This window comes from Bos taurus, chromosome 28, assembly GCF_002263795.3.
Source record: "Bos taurus isolate L1 Dominette 01449 registration number 42190680 breed Hereford chromosome 28, ARS-UCD2.0, whole genome shotgun sequence".
In the NCBI taxonomy this organism is placed as follows: Eukaryota; Metazoa; Chordata; class Mammalia; order Artiodactyla; family Bovidae; genus Bos; species Bos taurus.
In genome coordinates, this window is record NC_037355.1 from 19,163,434 (window position 1) to 19,182,039 (window position 18,606).

The 18,606-nt window shown below is 40.9% G+C and overlaps 1 protein-coding gene across 2 annotated transcripts in view; it reads left to right on the forward strand.

The window, feature by feature from the left end:
- Positions 1–18,606, forward strand: part of NRBF2 (nuclear receptor binding factor 2) — a 268,477-nt gene that overhangs the window by 129,151 nt on the left and 120,720 nt on the right. The window contains exon 1 of one of the 2 annotated variants that reach the window (XM_059882613.1): positions 5,392–5,557. The exons of the other annotated variant lie outside the window; for it this stretch is intronic. The gene's annotated coding sequence lies outside the window, so the exon portion shown is untranslated. Of the gene's footprint in view, positions 1–5,391; positions 5,558–18,606 lie in introns of those variants that run through there. 2 annotated transcript variants of the gene reach the window in all.

Below are 18,606 nucleotides of genomic sequence, written 5' to 3' on the forward strand. Positions count from 1 at the left end.
TGAAATCTTAGCTGCAGCATGTGGGATCTAGTTCCTTGAACAGGGACGGAATGAAGGTCCCCTGCATTGGGGGGTGCAATATTAGCCCCTGGACCATTAGGGAAGTCCCTTTTGGTTCCCATTCTTGCAAAGAAAACAAGAACCCCTGGAAATACCATCCTCAGTGTCTTTTAGAATAACTTCTTGATAAACTAATGTTCCCTTCTTCTTGGGACTTTGTTATCAAACTATGTAATTTGTTTAAAAGGGTGGAGATATTCAGTGCCTCTCAGAGCTGTCAGCTCAAGGCCAAGTCTTCATAATTCCATACAAAATTATTCATATTTTTCTGAAGGAAAGGCGATGAGAAATGAGATAATATATTAAAGGAAATCAAATAAATTTACAATAAAAGATCATTAGGAAATGAAATCTTGTCAGCCTAGATAAATGGGCTTGATTATTACATTTAAGTCAAACTAAATTACTGTCCATGTATCTATTAAAGCATTTATAAGTGTCAAAAATCGAGATGTTAGGATCCTGACCGTAGGTGTAAAATCAAAGTGATTTTGATAAGTTTAAACAATCTTTTATTGTGAAGGAAAGGAGAATTAAAAATCAGAAAATAATGTAAATATCACAGGAGGGTTTACAGAATTCCTTTTCTTAAACACTGCCAATGATTTGGGAGGGTTAAAAAAGAGACCCTGTCTGCACGATTAAGTGTGACCATCAAATGACTTTAGCTCCACATCAGTGAGGATGAGATTTTAAGTTGGCAAAATGTTTATATTTCCTTCTTAAAGAACTAAGAGGAAACTGCTGAGGTAAATTCAGCATGTAGAGGTAAAAGCAATTTGCTCACTCGCTGATGTTTTCTTTGTAACAGAAAGCTTGGGTCATTATTGCTCTGATTTAAAGAAAATCTCCCTTAATTACATTGTCTAACCAGATCCCTTAATTAAGCAATTAATCTCACATTGTTTACTCTCTCCTACAAAGGAAAACGTAAGAAAAATGTGTGTGTGTGTGTGTGTGTGTGTGTGTTGTTCTTGAATTGAATTGAATCCATTATGGAGCTTTCCAAGGATGACTCTGACACGAGAGAAAGTGTCAATAAAGAAAGTTCTAGATCTCTAAGCTGAATGATATGTACATTTGTACCTATTTACCCCACCTGAAATATGGGGAAAACACTTCCGTCACTTAAACCTCTCATGTTTTCGGTTTCTCTCATTAGCAGAAAAAAAAAAAAAAAAAAAGATGACTAGCCTAGACAACATCCAAAGAAGTAATTGCCAAATCTTGAGAAGTGTTTTTTAAAACAGATTCCTTGGCCTTATACCAGATCGATAAAGCAGGATATTTGAGGAAGGGAGTTTGCTCAGTTTTGTATTTTGTTGGATTCTGTTGGGTTCACGTAAATGAACAGCCATATATGGGTACAACCGCACTCAGCTACTGGTTTAAAAGGCCTGTGAAATTATGAATCAGACATGTTAAGATTCTTGAAAGCAAGAATTCAACAAAACCTTATGCATATCTATCCATTCCATTAAATACAAATGTGGTGGCCATTGCAGTTGCCCCCCCCGCCCCCAGCACTACTGCATTCATGATCATCCTGTTCCTCACACCCATGACCCAGTCCTGGACAGTGAGATGTGGAGCCCCTTAAGAAAGGGCCTTGTTAGAAGGCCCTAACGCATTTTCCTTGTTAGAGCTATTCAAACATTCCGTGCATCTTCTTATTGCCCTCCTAGCCCATAGTTTGATTACCAGCTGTGCTTAACTCATTCTGGGAACCTACTAGGCAGGCTCTTTCTGTATGATCTCTGATGTCCTACACAGCTCACCGGCCATAGTGTAAGGCCCTATATCATTCAGGATGACTGTTGCTGCCTACATCAGAAAATTCCAAATCAATTTGGTTTAAACAGTAAGGAATACGGTTATCTTGTATACCAAGAAGTCTAGATTTGTTGCAGGTCTGAGGCTAAATGGATCTGGGGCTCAATAATATCATAAAGGACCGAGGTTCTTTTCCCTTTTCTACACCTCCGTCTTTGGTGTATTGTCTTTATTCTTAACGCTGGATCATGGAGACTGAATACTAGAACTGAATGCTGTAGAATGACTGAAGGCTAATGAGAAGGGACACCTCAATAAAGTTAGTATGTAGAGATCAACATGTCAGTAGCATTTAGGACAAATATGGGCTGAAAGAAAATGAGGGGCCAACTAGGAAACTACAGTAATAGCCTGCATAAAACAGGTGCTTGAATTGGATTAATGGCACCAGAAATGGAAATGGAAGAAAAAGAATATTCCAGAATGATTCTATATGGAATGATTATATAAGATATGGAATTATACATGGATATAGACATAAAATAGAAAGATTAAAAAATTAATGAGAAACTACTGAAGTTATGAGAAAATATTAAATAAACATAAAAGAAGCAAAATTTATTCATTGACTACTTGCTTTCTTTTTAAAAAATACAGTAATATTCATTATTATGGTAGCTTTCTTTTTAGAAGCTCTGCTAAAAGATAATGGATGTTATATTCTCTGCTAACAAAATTTCAATTATAAATATACAAAAAGGCAGTATTTGTATTAAGAAATCTTTATTTGACAAATAATTTGACCATCAAAATGGAATTTATTCCTATTAGGAGCTGTGTTGTTCCTGAATGGGATATGGAAGACTCATTATCGTAAGGATGTTCATTTTTTACAAATTATGTTATATATTGAATGTAAGTTCTGAGAAATATTCCCAAAGAGCACTTTAAACCCTAAATAAGTAATTCTAAATTTTAAAATTTCATGTGGAAAAAAAATACAAGAAGAGGATCTTTTTAAAATCTTTACAGAAAAATAATGAAGTGGTATCAAGATGACAGAATTTTTATTAATCCTGATGAGGTGGAGCAGGTTACATGGCAGGAGGTGGACATGGAAGTTGAGATAGGAATTAGAATGTGTGTTTGAGACAGGTTAATTTGAGATGGCTGTTAACCTTCCAGGAGGACATCCTAAGCAGCGGTTGGATATACAAATCCAGAACTTAGGGGAGGGGTCCAACCCAAGATAGGAAGTGAAGGAGAATAGAAAACCAAGTAAAGAAAATGTTTCAAGAAGGAGAGTTGGATCCTCTGTGCCAAATGAAAGCTATAGGTCTATAAGTTAGAAGCAACTGCTGCATTTAGCAACACAGTGGTATGGGTGACAATGAAAAGCCATTTGGATCATGCGAGGACGTCTATGAATCATTATCTTCACTAATGAAATGCAAGAAAGTAAAAATTCTTGCTCTCTCTTCCTGTGGATACTGCCATGTGAGGATGTGATGTCTGGATCTACAAGAGCTATCTTGTAAACATAAGGGGACAAGATAAGGGAAGTCAGAAGACTGACCATGGCACAGTGAAACCATGGAAAGAGCCTGGGTCTCTGTCGACATTCAGAACCACTGACTTAGGAACTACTCTGCCTCTGGACTTCCTGAAATGCAAAATAGGAAATGTGGTTTTCGTTTCTTTAAACCACTTTTGGGATACTGAAAAACTCCTAACTAATAATATACTCTATGCAGTCCCTTACCAAATGCTTGCATACACTGATAAATATATCTGACAAAATGGACAAAGACACATCTCTCTCAAATAAATTGTTAGCACTGGGTGAGAATTATAGGAAATCGGCATTACTTCTTGGGAAAAAAATCTTTAAAATATGATAGGTCTCTCATAGAAAAGGTATTGATATGTAAGGGAACTGACTCTACCGCTACTCACAGAACCTTATGGTAGCCTCCCAATCTCCCATTTTGCAACTGTAACCCAGATGAGCCCTTCATGTCCCCCCCTCTTCCACAAATCCTTTATCCTTATGAATTCACTTTTTCCTTAAAAAACAAACCAAAAAAGCTGCAATTGTTGTTTTTTTTTTGAAACTGAGTGACAGGTAACCAAGATCTTATTGCTGTTTTTGAGTGTTTTTCAAAACTTCTATAGTGAAAAAAATTTTAAGTGCCCCAACCCTTGATCCCATATGATGGAAAGATCAGTGCCTTTCCCAAGACTCACCTCTCATGGTCAGTTCTCATTTTAATTTCCTGTTCCCACTTGGTCTACTTGTTTCCTGTGTTTAACATCATCCCAAACATTGCATAAGGCCCTTTTTGCTTTAACTTCCTAAAGACACCTCTAACACAAGGTCAGTATGTATAGCCTACTTGTAATAAAGGCTTGGGGCTAAACACTTCAACAGTTAATATTAGGCATCCTTGTAAAATTTCTGTCATTAATCATCCTTTCTCCTTAGGCCATGACCTCCCAATAGGCTTCTGAGCCCTCTCTCCTATCAAACCACTCAACTGAGTTCCCCACTGAGTTCTTTTTCCAGGCCCCCTTTGCTCCTCTTCCCTGGAAAATTCAAGAATCCCTCACACTTATTGAGCACAACACATCAGCACTCTCTTTGTTTCACCTTCTTGCAGAACTGCCAGAATCACCTTTTCAAATGAAAGATATCTCTTAGCTTATTTTGTTAAGTGAAAAAAAAAAAAATCATCTTCCCTGAGATAAACTATGACATTTCCCTGGTAAGATAAAGAGAAGTAGTAGATGCAGTTAGTTTTTATAAATTGCAGTATTTTCCTTTTCACTGTGTCCGAATACATTCAGTAGTCAATGCAACAAGATGTGCACATGGCACAATTTTTGCCTTGATTTTGGATAAGGCCCCATGGCCAATAAGTGCCAAAGTTCATGGCATTCCTAATTAAAGCTAGACCATCTAGGAAGGATTTGACAAAGCAGTAGCTAAAAATACTTTGTGGACCCCTAACCCATCACTTCACCTAAGGAGATAAAAAAAATTGAAGTTGTAAAGGAAGAAAGGATTTATTTGGAGAATTGGTAATGTGCTATGCATTCTGTCCTCCTCTCAATGAGGGAAGGGATGAAAGAGCTTGTGCTTCAGTTAAATCAAGTGAGAAAGGGAGTTTCTTTACCACTGAGAAAGCTCAGCACGTTTCCTGGAGATGTAGAAGCACAGGACTGTCTGGTCGCATTGAAAGAAAACTGAACCCCTGTTACCAACCCTCCTGAGTTGGTCCTCAGCAAAGGTCCTTCTGCTCAGTGTCATAGCCAACAGAACAAGACTTCAGTTTGTTTCAGAAACAAATAAAAGCTTAATTCTTTAATCAAAGAATGGAGAGATGCAAGCTCCTGCTGTAGAGAATAGGCTCTCGACAGGCTGTCAACGCCACTGTTTTACTGGATTCTCAGCGGCAGCAGGGGGTGGAGCTCTTGCAGGTCGGGCGCAGCTGTGCTGCTCATGCTCCAGATCTCAGTGCCAGGAGCCGTCTGCACGTGAACTTGCCACCGCCATCTTGAACTGAGTGCCGGTGCAGCGTCTCTACGTGCCCGCAGAGCTGAGGTGTCAGCCCCGCCATTTCACGCTAGGAACTCCCGTCTGAAGCGCTGGGGAGCAAGGTCTCTGCTTGTGGCACCCTACGATCAAGTGAACCAGGAGGACGAAAAAGGAAAAGAAGAAAAGGTTAGACTTTATTACCCAGGTTCTGTTTTTATACCCCAGGAATTATTCATAAGCTTCACCAGTGACAAATCCCTCCTCCGTCTCTTGTTCTGCTCCTCATCCTTGAGGGGCACTGAGGGGGTGCAGGTCTGTCTTTGTAACTGTTTTCTGCAGATTTGGGTGGTTGTCATAGCCAAGTAGAGGAGCAGAGCTTCTCCCAGCTGCCTTTACATGTGTGTATCATCAGGACTCAGCTCTCAGTGTATTGCTGAGCGACCACTGTTTCTCTAACTTTCTGGAGACAAAGGACACTGGACGATTTAAGATTCACGGTTCAAATATTAGCCAGAGAATATTGGTCATGTGTCAATTTTTTTCCTAAAAATGCAGGTTTCTAGGTCTTTTGTCCGTAGGGGAAAGTGTTCCCTGATGTGGAGGCTCACTGCTGTGGCCTGAATCTCCCTGGTCAACACTTTAGTTTTCCGAAGAGAAGCTTCAGGGAAGAGAGGGTAGTCAAGGGGGTTCCTTGCTCCAGGTTGTCTCTCAGGAGGTTGGGATGCTCTTCACTTGAGTAGGAAGCACCCATGAGGCAACCCGTTGCAGCTTCAGAGCAGAGTGCGTGGTTCAGATCACCAAGTGGGATCTGCTCCACTTAGGAGTGAGCTGGCCTTGTAGGCTGGTCTTCCAGGTTCCTAGGTTCACCCAGTCTCCTGGCTGGAAGGGATATGGAGGGCAAGTTGACACTGATTGCCCCAAGTTAGCATATTCCTTCAGAGTTTTCATCATTTCTCCCACCTGGAGGCATACTGAGTTGTTTCATTTTGAGGGGGATAAATGTCTCTTCTCTCAGGCATGGGGAATGGGTCTACTATACATGAGTCGGAAAGCACTCTGCTTGTGGTGCTTTAGCCCCCTGGGGCTAACTGCATGCGGAGCAGGGCAATCAAAAGCAACTTAATCCAGTTTTCCTGAGTTTCCTGATGCAGAGTTTCCTTAAACAAGAGGTTTATTTCAAGGTCTGACTGGATCTTTATACTTTCCCTAATATTGGGGTCTCCAGACTGAGTGCAAAGTCCAGAATATGCCCAGGGCACTCGTTATCCCCTTAGTGACTTGAGACACAAAGGCTGGACCATTACCTCTTTCTAGGGATCCTACAAGCCCAAACCTGGGGATTAGTTCTTTTAGTAATGCTTCAGCCACTTCAGCTGCCATTTCAGTTGTAGTGGGAAACGCTTCTATCCACCTGAGAAACATGTCCACTAGCACCAGGAGATACCTGAAGTTTCCCATGCTCTCAGTATGACAGTGTAATCAATTTGCCAGTCCTCTCAGGATATGTCCCTTTGGTATGAATGGGCCTTATGTGGGGGTTTCTCATGTTGGGGTTCTTACTTTTCATGCCAAGAGTTACCATGACCTCAACTAACCAATTAAATAGGGCTTCCCTCCCACAGTGAGTTTCTTTTTTTTTTTTACACATACATTGGAAATTTATTCTGAATACCATCCTTGAATTGTCATAGAATATAGGTAAAATGAGTCTCATCAATAAAGCACTCAAATCACTTTATGTCTTAGTAAGTAAACACTCTGGGTCCAGAAGGATAAACACATTATAATAATAAATACAGCTCTTATGTAAATGCTGTCACAGAAATGTTTTTAAGATAGATATCTCAAACAAGTCCTTTAGGTTCCTAACAGTTATCAGTAGGTCACAGCTCCCACAGTGAGTTTCTTGATGAGCCTTCCTCATGGCTTGACAGGCTGAAGCTGGGGGACAGTATTTCCCATGTTCATTAAATATCCACTCATGGCTACCCACTCCAGTATTCTGGCCTGGAGAAATCCATGGACTGTATAGTCCATGGGATCGCAAAGAGTCAGACATGACTAAGCGACTTTCACTTTCACTTTCATGGCCTCCTAGATCTCTTGAAGCCCCATTTTCAGGCCTTGTCTAAGTCTTCCTTTGTGTAGACTGGGGAATAATTGAATGGATCTGGCCTTCAAGATGTAAGGGATAGCTGCCTAGTTACTGTTCCAGGCTCACACTTTTGACAGTTGTGTCCACCTTCTTGTTTCCCTTTATTATCTCTGCATTTGCCTTTTAGTGTTCCTATGATAAGTCACTTTATCGTAAATCACTTAGGCTTCCCTGGTGGCTTGAATGGTAAAGAATCTGCCTGCAATGTGGGAGACCTGTATTCGATCCCTGGGTCAGGAAGATCTCCTGGAAAAGGGCATGGCAACCCACTCCAGTATTCTTGCCTGGAGAATTCTATGGACAGAGGAACCTGGCAGACTACAGTCCATGGGGTCACAGAATCAGATACAACTAAGCGACTCACACTTTCACTTTTCATGATAAATCACCATCACCTTTTCTAGAATCTGTACTATTTCTAAGAACTTCAGTATGCTTCAACCATGTTTCATGTATTTATTCTCCACAGTCAGCATAACATGTAAGATCTTCCTTGTCCTGATCTCTAAGGCTCAGGTGAGACCTATCAGCTCCATCTTTTGGGCAGAAATCCCTGGAATAGGCTTCTTATTTCTGTGACTTGGGTCTGGGAGGTTACTGCATGTCCCAGCAGGATTTTTCCCTCTCCTAAAACTGCTCCTACTTGTGAACCATTCCTCTTTAGTGTTTGGGAGAGGCTTACTTCTTAAGTTGGGGGCAACTGGAATAGGTCATGTCTATGATTTCTATACAGTCATGCCCCAGGGGTCTGTTTCTAAGGGTAGCAGGGTGGCAGGATTTAGCATATGACAGGTTTTTATGGTAGCCACTGGGCTGTCTAAAAGCATAGCCTGAACTTGAATCGACCTTCTGAGGGATAGCCTTTCTGTTCCCTTCTTGTGTGTGTCTCTCAGTCACGACCGACTCTTTGCGGCCCCATGGACTGTAGCCCACCAGGCTCCTCGGTCTGTAGCATTCTCCAGGCAAGAATACTGGAGTGGGTTGCCATTTCCTCTGTTTCCTTAGAACTTACTAAAGACTTATCCCTGGCGTGAAATCCATACAGTGATTGTTAACTTTTCGGCCTCCTCTAACAGATTGCTGCTGTCCATAGGCCATCCCCTAGTAGTTTGATCAAATTGTTTAAAGAAATAAAAGTTGTGAGGTCTATGGTTCATCCAAGGCTGGAAGAAAAAAATAGTCTACAGAAAGTGTTTGATGCACTTGTGCATAGTAATCTATACTTATCGTATCAGGAATGGGTTTGTAGGCTAGGCTATGACAAACACACAAAGAAAAACAACACTCAGCAAACTAGAAATAATGATAAGATCACCGAATCCGGCCTAAAGAAAAGTTCTGTTTTGCCAATATTCTTCGGTTTATTTTGTTCACTGGTTGATGTTGGTTTTTGTTATGGCTGTCATTAGTAAATATACTGTGGGTATGATTTCATATCTGATAGTCTTTTAAGCCAATTTTTAAATCTAGCTTTTATTATAAAATGCATAAGTGTGGCTACTGAATGGGAGAAGGAAATGGCAACCCACTCCAGTATTCTTGCCTGGAGAATCCTGTGGATAGAGGAGCCTGGTGGGCTGCCATCTATGGGGTTGCACAGAGTCGGACATGACTGAAGCGACTCAGCAGCAGCAGCAGCAGCTACTGAATAGGGTGACCAGAAATTTGTAAATAAAATTCTAATTATTTTAGCTACTTCAAATGGGTAGATTTAGTCATTATAAAAACATCTATAAATGACTAGTGAAAATTTAGAAATGAATAAGGACAATTAAGATGACCAAATACAGCCTTAAGACAGATAACCAAAACTGTCATCTAATGAATGGTCTTATAGTAACTTTATAACATAAAAGTGTTGTTCTGAATAGAGTAAATTTAAAAATTGAACATTAATAATGTTTCAGGATTTTAAATAGAAAAATTATGTATCTGAAAAACACAAATAAGAATTTTTCAACCTTTGGGTTCTAATGATGTAATTTGGACCACCCGTTTTTCTGAGGACAACTAGAAAAGAACAAAATAATGAAAAAAGACTACTTGAAAGCATTGAAAAGCTAACAAGGAAGTAAAATTATAGGCTTTTGTTAAAGAAAATGTGTAAATCAATAAAAAGCATAAATACATTAAAAACAAAATTTGTCCTTAAATTTAATCTTGTTAAAATTTCATGATTTTTATGTATAAATATGCATTTGATTTGTTTTTGCCTAGTATCAGATCAGATCAGTCGCTCAGTCATGTCTAACTCTTTGGGACCCCATGAATTGCAGCACGCCAGGGCTCCCTGTCCATCACCAACTCCCGGAGTTCACTCAGACTCACGTCCATCGAGTCAGTGATGCCATCCAGCCATCTCATCCTCTGTCGTCCCCTTCTCCTCCTGCCCCCAATCCCTTCCAGCATCAGAGTCTTTTCCAGTGAGTCAACTCTTCACATGAGGTGGCCAAAGTACTGGAGTTTCAGCTTTATCATCATTCCTTCCAAAGAAATCCCAGGGCTGATCTCCTTCAGAATGGACTGGTTGGATCTCCTTGCAGTCCAAGGGACTCTCAAGAGTCTTCTCCAACACCACAGTTCAAAAGCATCAATTCTTTGGCGCTCAGCCTTCTTCACAGTCCAACTCTCACATCCATACATAACCACAGGAAAAACCATAGCCTTGACTAGACAGACCTTTGTTGGCAAAGTAATGTCTCTGCTTTTGAATATGCTATCTAGGTTGGTCATAACTTTCCTTCCAAGGAGTAAGCGTCTTTTAATTTCATGGCTGCAGTCACCATCTGCAGTGATTTTGGAGCCCAGAAAAATGAAGTCTGACACTGTTTCCACTGTTTCCCCATCTATTTCCCATGAAGTGATGGGACCGGATGCCATGATCTTCGTTTTCTGTATGTTGAGCTTTAAGCCAACTTTTTCACTCTCCACTTTCACTTTCATCAAGAGACTTTTGAGTTCCTCTTCACTTTCTGTTGTAAGGGTGGTATCATCTGCATATCTGAGGTGATTGATATTTCTCCCGGCAATCTTGATTCCAGCTTGTGCTTCCTCCAGTCCAGCGTTTCTCATGATGTACTCTGCATATAAGTTAAGTAAACAAGGTGACAATATACAGCCTTGACGAACTCCTTTTCCTATTTGGAACCAGTCTGTTATTCCATTTCCACTTCTAACTGTTGCTTCCTGACCTGCATACAGGTTTCTCAAGAGGCAGATCAGGTGGTCTGGTATTCCCATCTCTTTCAGAATTTTCCACAGTTTATTGTGATGCACACAGTCAAAGGCTTTGGCATAGTCAAAAAAGCAGAAATAGATGTTTTTCTGGAACTTTCTTGCTTTTTCCATGATCCAGCAGATGTTGGCAATTTCATCTCTGGTTCCTCTGCCATTTCTAAAACCAGGTTGAACATCAGGAAGTTCATGGTTCACTTATTGCTGAAGCCTGGCTTGGAGAATTTTGAGCATTACTTTACTAGCGTGTGAGATGAGTGCAATTGTGTGGTAGTTTGAGCATTCTTTGGCATTGCCTTTCTTTGGGATTGGAATGAACACTGACCTTTTCCAGTCCTGTGGCCACTGCTGAGTTTTCCCAATTTGCTGGCATATTGAGTGCAGCACTTTCACAGCATCATCTTTCAGGATTTGGAATAGCTCAACTGGAATTCCATCACCTCCACTAGCTTTGTTCGTAGTGATGCTTTCTAAGGCCCACTTGATTTCACATTCCAGGATGTCTGGCTCTAGGTGAGTGATCACACCATCGTGATTATCTGGGTCATGAAGATCTTTTTTGTACAGTTCTGTGTATTCTTGCCATCTCTTCTTAATATCTTCTGCTTGTGTTAGGTCCATACCATTTCTGTCCTTTATCGAGCCCATCTTTGCATGAAATGTCCCTTTGGTATCTCTGATTTTCTTGAAGAGATCCCTAGTCTTTCCCTTTCTGTTGTTTTCCTCTATTTCTTTACATTGATTGCTGAACAAGGCTTTCTTATCTCTTCTTGCTATTCTTTGGAACTCTGCATTCAGATGCTTATATCTTTCCTTTTCTCCTTTGCTTTTCACTTCTCTTCTTTTCACAGCTATTTGTAAGGCCTCCCCAGACAGCCATTTTGCTTTTTTGCATTTCTTTTCCATGGGGGTGGTCTTGATCCCTGTCTCCTGTACGATGTCACGAACCTCATTCCATAGTTCATCAGGTACTCTATCTATCAGATGTAGGCCCTTAAATCTGTTTCTCACTTCCACTGTATAATCATAAGGGATTTGATTTAGGTCATACCTGAATGGTCTAGTGGTTTTCCCTACTTTCTTCGATTTCAGTCTGAATTTGGCAATAAGGAGTTCATGGTCTGAGCCATGGTCAGCTCCTGGTCTTGTTTTTGCTGACTGTATAGAACTTCTCCATCTTTGGCTGCAGCGAATATAATCAATCTGATTTCGGTGTTGACCATCTGGTGATGTACATGTATAGAGTCTTCTCTTGTGTCGTTGGAAGAGGGTGTTTGTTATGACCAGTGCCTTTTCTTGGCAAAACTCTATTAGTCTTTGCCCTGCTTCATTCCGTATTCCAAGGCCAAATTTTCCTGTTACTCCAGGTGTTTCTTGACTTCCTACTTTTGCATTCCAGTTCCCTATAATGAAAAGGACATCTTTTTTGGGTGTTAGTTCTAAAAGGTCTTGTAGGTCTTCATAGTACCGTTCAACTTCAGCTTCTTCAGCGTTACTGGTTGGGGCATAGACTTGGATTACTGTGATATTGAATGGTTTGCCTTGGAAATGAACAGAGATCATTCTGTCGTTTTTGAGATTGCATCCAAGTACTGCATTTCGGACTCTTTTGTTGACCATGATGGCCACTCCATTTCTTCTGAGGGATTCCTGCCCGCTGTAGTAGATACAATGGTCATCTGAGTTAAATTCACCCATTCCAGTCCATTTCAGTTCGCTGATTCCTAGAATGTCAATGTTCACTTTTGCCATCTCTTGTTTGACCACTTCTAATTTGCCTTCATTCATGGACCTGACATTCCAGGTTCCTATGCAATATTGCTCTTTATAGCATCGGACCTTGCTTCTATCACCAGTCACATCCACAGCTGGGTATTCTTTTTGCTTTGGCTCCATCCCTTCATTCTTTCTGGAGTTATTTCTCTACTGATCTCCAGTAGCATATTGGGCACCTACTGACCTGGGGAGTTTCTCTTTCAGTATCCTATCATTTTGCCTTTTCATACTGTCATGGGGTTCTCAAGGCAAGAATACTGAAGTGGTTTGCCATTCCCTTCTCCAGTGGACCACATTCTGTCAGATCTCTCCGCCATGACCCATCCGTCTTGGGTTGCCCCGCGGGCATGGCTTAGTTTCATTGAGTTAGACAAGACTGTGGTCCTAGTGTGATCAGATTGACTAGCTTTCTGTGAGTATGGTTTCAGTGTGTTTCCCCTCTGATGCCCTCTTGCGACACCTACCGTCTTACTTGGGTTTCTCTTACCTTGGGCATGGGTTATCTCTTCACGGCTGCTCCAGCAAAGCGCAGCCATTGCTCCTTACCTTGGATGAGGGGTATCTCCTCACTGCCGCCCTTCCTGACCTTCAGTGTGGGATAGTGCCTCTAGGCGCTCCTGCACCGGGGCAGCCACGGCTCCTTGGACGTGGGGTTGGTCCTCCCGGCCACCGGCCCTGGCCTCAGGCGTGGGGTTGCTCCTCCTGGCTGCCGCCCTTGGCCTCGGGCTTGGGGCGTGGGGTATCTCCTCCCGGCCGCCACCCCTGACCTCGGACGCGGGGTATCTCCTCTCAGCTGCCCCGACCCCCCCACCCCGACCTCGGATGCGGGGTAGCTCCTCTCCCCTGTTCCTCTGCTGTTGCAGTCTGGTCCTCCCGGCTTCTGCTCCTGTCCTCGGACATGGGGTGGCTCCTCTCGGCCGTGCTTAGTGTGTCCGTCGCAGCCGCCAGGCCGGTCAGATCAGATCAGATCAGTGGCTCGGTCGTGTCCCACTCTCTGCAACCCCATGAATCGCAGCACGCCAGGCCTCCCTGTCCATCACCAACTCCCTGAGTTCACTCAGACTCAAGTCCATTGAGTCAGTGATGCCATCCAGCCATCTCATCCTCTGTTGTCCCCTTCTCCTCCTGCCCCCAATCCCTTCCAGCATCAGAGTCTTTTCCAGTGAGTCAACTTTTCGCATGAGGTGGCCAAAGTACTGGAGTTTCAGCTTTATCATCATTCCTTCCAAAGAAATCCCAGGGCTGATCTCCTTTAGAATGGACTGATTGGATCTCCTTGCAGTCCAAGGGACTCTCAAGAGTCTTCTCCAACACCACAGTTCAAAAGCATCAATTCTTCAGCGCTCAGCCTTCTTCACAGTCCAACTCTCACATCCATACATGACCACAGGAAAAACCATAGCCTTGACTAGACGAACCTTTGTTGGCAAAGTAATGTCTCTGCTTTTGAATATGCTATCTAGGTTGGTCATAACTTTCCTTCCAAGGAGTAAGCGTCTTTTCATTTCATGGCTGCAGTCACCATCTGCAGTGATTTTGGAGCCCAGAAAAATAAACTCTGACACTGTTTCCACTGTTTCCCCATCTGTTTCCCATGAAGTGATGGGACCAGATGCCATGATCTTCGTTTTCTGAATGTTGAGCTTTAAGCCAACTTTTTCACTTGCCACTTTCACTTTCATCAAGAGACTTTTGAGTTCCTCTTCACTTTCTGCCATAAGGGTGGTGTCATCTGCATATCTGAGGTTCTTGATATTTCTCCCCGTAATCTTGATTCCAGTTTGTGTTTCTTCCAGTCCAGCGTTTCTCATGATGTACTCTGCATATGCCTTGGCCCAAATCAAATGGCGGCTCAGGGGCGGATCCAAGTCACTTCTCGGCCCACCACAGTCATGAAGGCGTTTGCCTAGTATACATACTTGTAAATACTTTATTTTCTATTTTCCTTTTTGGTTGTACTAAACAGTATTATGAACAATTTTCCATGAATACATAATCTTTCATCAGGTGGTAATACCATAATTTACTTAATCATTTATTGATAAACTTTAGGTTTCTCTTAATTTGGGGATAATATATATTGTTTCATGGCATCATGAAACAAGATCATGTCATCCAGTCCCATCACTTCATGGGAAATAGATGGGGAAACAGTGGCTGACTTTATTTTTCTGGGCTCCAGAAAAATACAGATGGTGATTGCAGCCATGACATTAAAATACGCTTACTCCTTGGAAGGAAAGTTATCATCAACCTGGATAGTATATTGAAAAACAGAGACATTAGTTTGTCAACGAAGGTCCGTCTAGTCAAGGCTATGGTTTTTCCAGTGGTCATGTATGGATATGAGAGTTGGACTATAAAGAAAGCTGAGCACCAAAGAATTGATGCTTTTGAACTGTGGTGTTGGAGAAGACTCTTGAGAGTCCCTTGGACTGCAAGGAGATTCAACCAGTCTATCCTAAAGGAGATTAGTCCTGAGTGTTCTTTGGTAGGACTGATTTTGAAGCTGAAACTCCAGTACTTTGGCCACCTGATGCGAAGAGCTGACTCATTTGAAAAGACCCTGATGCTGGGAAAGATTGAGGGCAGGAGGAGAAGGGGACGACAGAGGATAAGATGGTTGGATGGCATCACCAACTCAATGGACATGGGTTTGGGTGGACTCCAGGAGTTGGTGATGGACAAGGAGGCCTGGCGTGCTGCGGTTCATGGGGTCGCAAAGAGTCGGACATGACTGAGCGACTGAACTGAACTGAACTGAATATATTGTTTCACCATCCATAGTCCTGAGTGCTTCTTTGATTATTAACAAGATTAAGCTCCTAGAAGTGAAATAACTGGATCGAAGGGTATTAAAAGCTATAAACCTGGTATATGTTATAAAACTTCCCTCCAGAAGAATAATACTAATTTTAAATTGCTAGCAGCATTTTTGAAGAGTGCTTGTTTTATTATAGATTTGTCAACACAGGGTGTTAACTTTGTTTCTTCATTCTCAATTAATTATAAAGTAATAATTTTCATCAATTAATTAGGCAAATATTTATCAAGTGTCTATCTAAGTATAACTGGCAAGCAAAAACAGATCCAGTCTCTGGTTCTTGGAGTATATAATTTGATATAAGAGATAGATATTGAATAAATAATTATACAAATTTAAATATAATTACAAACAGACAGATTCATGCACTGAAGAAAATGGAGTACTGTGAACGTGGTTAGAGATAAGGGCCAAGAGATAACTCGGGAGCTTGGCATGGGGTTGGCATGATTGAATTTGAATTTTGAAAAGTACCCTCTTATTGAAATATGGAGAGTTGAGTCAGGGAAGACCAGTTGATCTGTTTCCTCAGGAAAGAGAAAACGATAGTTCCACCTAGAGTACTTCAATAGGAAGTTGAGAAATTGAGGAGCATATTGTTGATATTTTAATCTGAATGTTTTTAGTATGATTGAGTACTCTTGCATGTGTTTATTGGCATTTTTGTGTTTTGTGTCTGAGAAAGCAAATACGAGTGTGAGAGAGCACTAGAGAAAGAGAGCAAGAGGGAGATTACCCTACTTCTTGTTTTTCCCTCATTTTCAGTTGAGGTTTTGAGTATTTCCTTGATTGATTTGTGAAAGTCTTTATTGATGACTGTGTTTCCATTGTAACGTTCTAAACAACCGAAAACCTAGGGGATTAAACTACAAGCACCCATTTCTCCTATGTGGGCCCACAGATTGGCTGGGGAGGCTCTGCTTCAGGCTTACATGGGTACAGGTGTGTTCCGTATCTTTCCTCAGACCAGTGGAGTCTCAGAACATGCTTATGCCCAAGACAGATGGCCAAAGCATGAGGTCAGACCAAACCATGCAAGTCTATGAAAAGCCTCTATTTTTTTCATGTCTGCTAACCTGCCATCAGCCAGAGCAAGTCAGGTGGTGAATCCAGGTGGCCCTACTTATACCAGTAGAGCCAGGAAATTACTCCACCTATTTTACTTGGAGGATCAGCCAAATACAGGGCAAAATGAATATCGTGTAATCCTATTACAGAAAGGGTGTAACTGAGAACAAAGCACAGAGAGGAACTGGGAACAATAACCTGATCTACCAAAGGATATTTGTCATTTGTTCCTTTCTTTTTTTCCATTTTGAAGAAATACATTTCTTTTTATTTTTATATTTAAATTTTACTGGAATAAAGTTGATTTACAGTGTTGTGTTAGTTTCAGATGTACAGTAAAGTGATTCAGTTATATATATATACAAATATTCATTTTTCTTTAGATTCTTTTCTCATATAGGTTATCACGGAATACTGAGTACTATTTCCTATGCTATACAAGTAGGTCCTTGTTAGTTACCTATCTTGTATAAAGTGTCTGTGTTCATCCTAAATTCCTGATTTATGCCTCCCCACACTGGGGGGCCAGTTGTAAAGAATCAATGCAGTAGACTTGGGTTCAGTCCCTGAGTAGGGAAGATCCCCTTGGAGAAGGAAATGGTAACCCAATCCAATGTTCTTGCCTGGGAAATCCCATGGACAGAGGAGCCCTGTGGCCTACAACCCATAGGGTTGCAAAGAGTAGGACACAACTTAGAGACTAAACAACAACAACCCCTCCCCAGGTTTCCACTTTGGTAATCAAAAGTTTGTTTTGGATATCTGTAAGTCTGTTTCTGTCTTATAAACAAGTCTATAAGACTTGTTCATATCTATTTTAAAATTAGATTCTGCATATAAGTGATGTCATATGGTATTTGTCTTTCTCTGACTTCACTTAGTATATTAATCTTTAGGTCCATCTGTGTTGCTGCAAATGGCATTATTTCATTATTTTTATGGCTGAGTAATATTCCATTGTATATATGTACCACATCTTTATCCATTCCTCTGTTGATGGACATTTAAGTTTCTTTCATGTCTTGGCTATTGTAAATAGTGCTGGAGTGAACATGGGTGCATGTACCCTTTTGGATTACAGTTTTCTCTGGATATTTACTCAGAAGTACAATTGTTGGGTAATTGGAGAAGGCAATGGCAACCCACTCCAGTGTTCTTGCCTGGAGAATCCCGGGGATGGGGGAGCCTGGTGGGCTGCCGTCTATGGGGTCGCACAGAGTCGGACATGACTGAAGCGACTTAGCAGCAGCAGCAGCAGGGTAGCTCTATTTTTAGTTTTTTAAGGAACCTCCATACTGTTCTCCATAGTGGTTATAAAAGTTACATTCCCACCAACGTCTAGGAAGGTTCTCTTTTCTCCACACCCTCTCTGGCATTTATTGTTTGTAGGCTTTTTGATCATGACCATTCCAACCGGTGTGGGGTGGTGCCTCATTGTAGTATTGATTTGCATTTGTCTAATAATTAGTGATGTTGAGCATCTTTTATATGCTTTTTAGCCATATATATGTTTTCTTTGGAGAAATGTCTAGTTAGATCTTCAGCTTATTTTTTTAATTGGGTTCTTTTTCTTTTTTTAGAGCTGAATGAGCTGTTTGTATATTTTGGAGATTAATCCCCTGTTGGTCACTTTTTAAGTATTTTCTCCCATTCTGTTGTTTGTCTTTATGCTTTGTTTATGGTTTCCTTTGCCGGGCAGAAGCTTTTAAGTTTAGTTAGGTCCCATTTGTCACTTGTTCTTTATATATGTACCAATATTTTTCCACAGGATTTCATTTGTCATCAATTCTTAATGATATTCAAAAGTTTTAAATTTGTATTTAATTCAAGTTATAGATGCTTCCTTTGCATGTTACTGCATTACTTATAGGTTTAGAAAATCTTTGCCTATTCTAGGTTCGGATAAATATTTGCTTTAATATTTTGCTAATAGTTTTTATCATTTTATTTCTACACACAGCTGTTTAATTTATTTGAAATTTATTAGGGATATATAATGTGAGGTAATGACCTAATTTATTTTTCCCAAATAGGAAATCAGTTGCTTAAAAATGTTTTAATGAAAATATTTGTGTACAATGTGAAGAAAAGTACCTTGCTGAAGGCTATTAATGAAATAAGCTTTAATGAAAAAATGTGGCATATTCCCGGATGTGTGTGTGTTACTCTCTCAGTCAT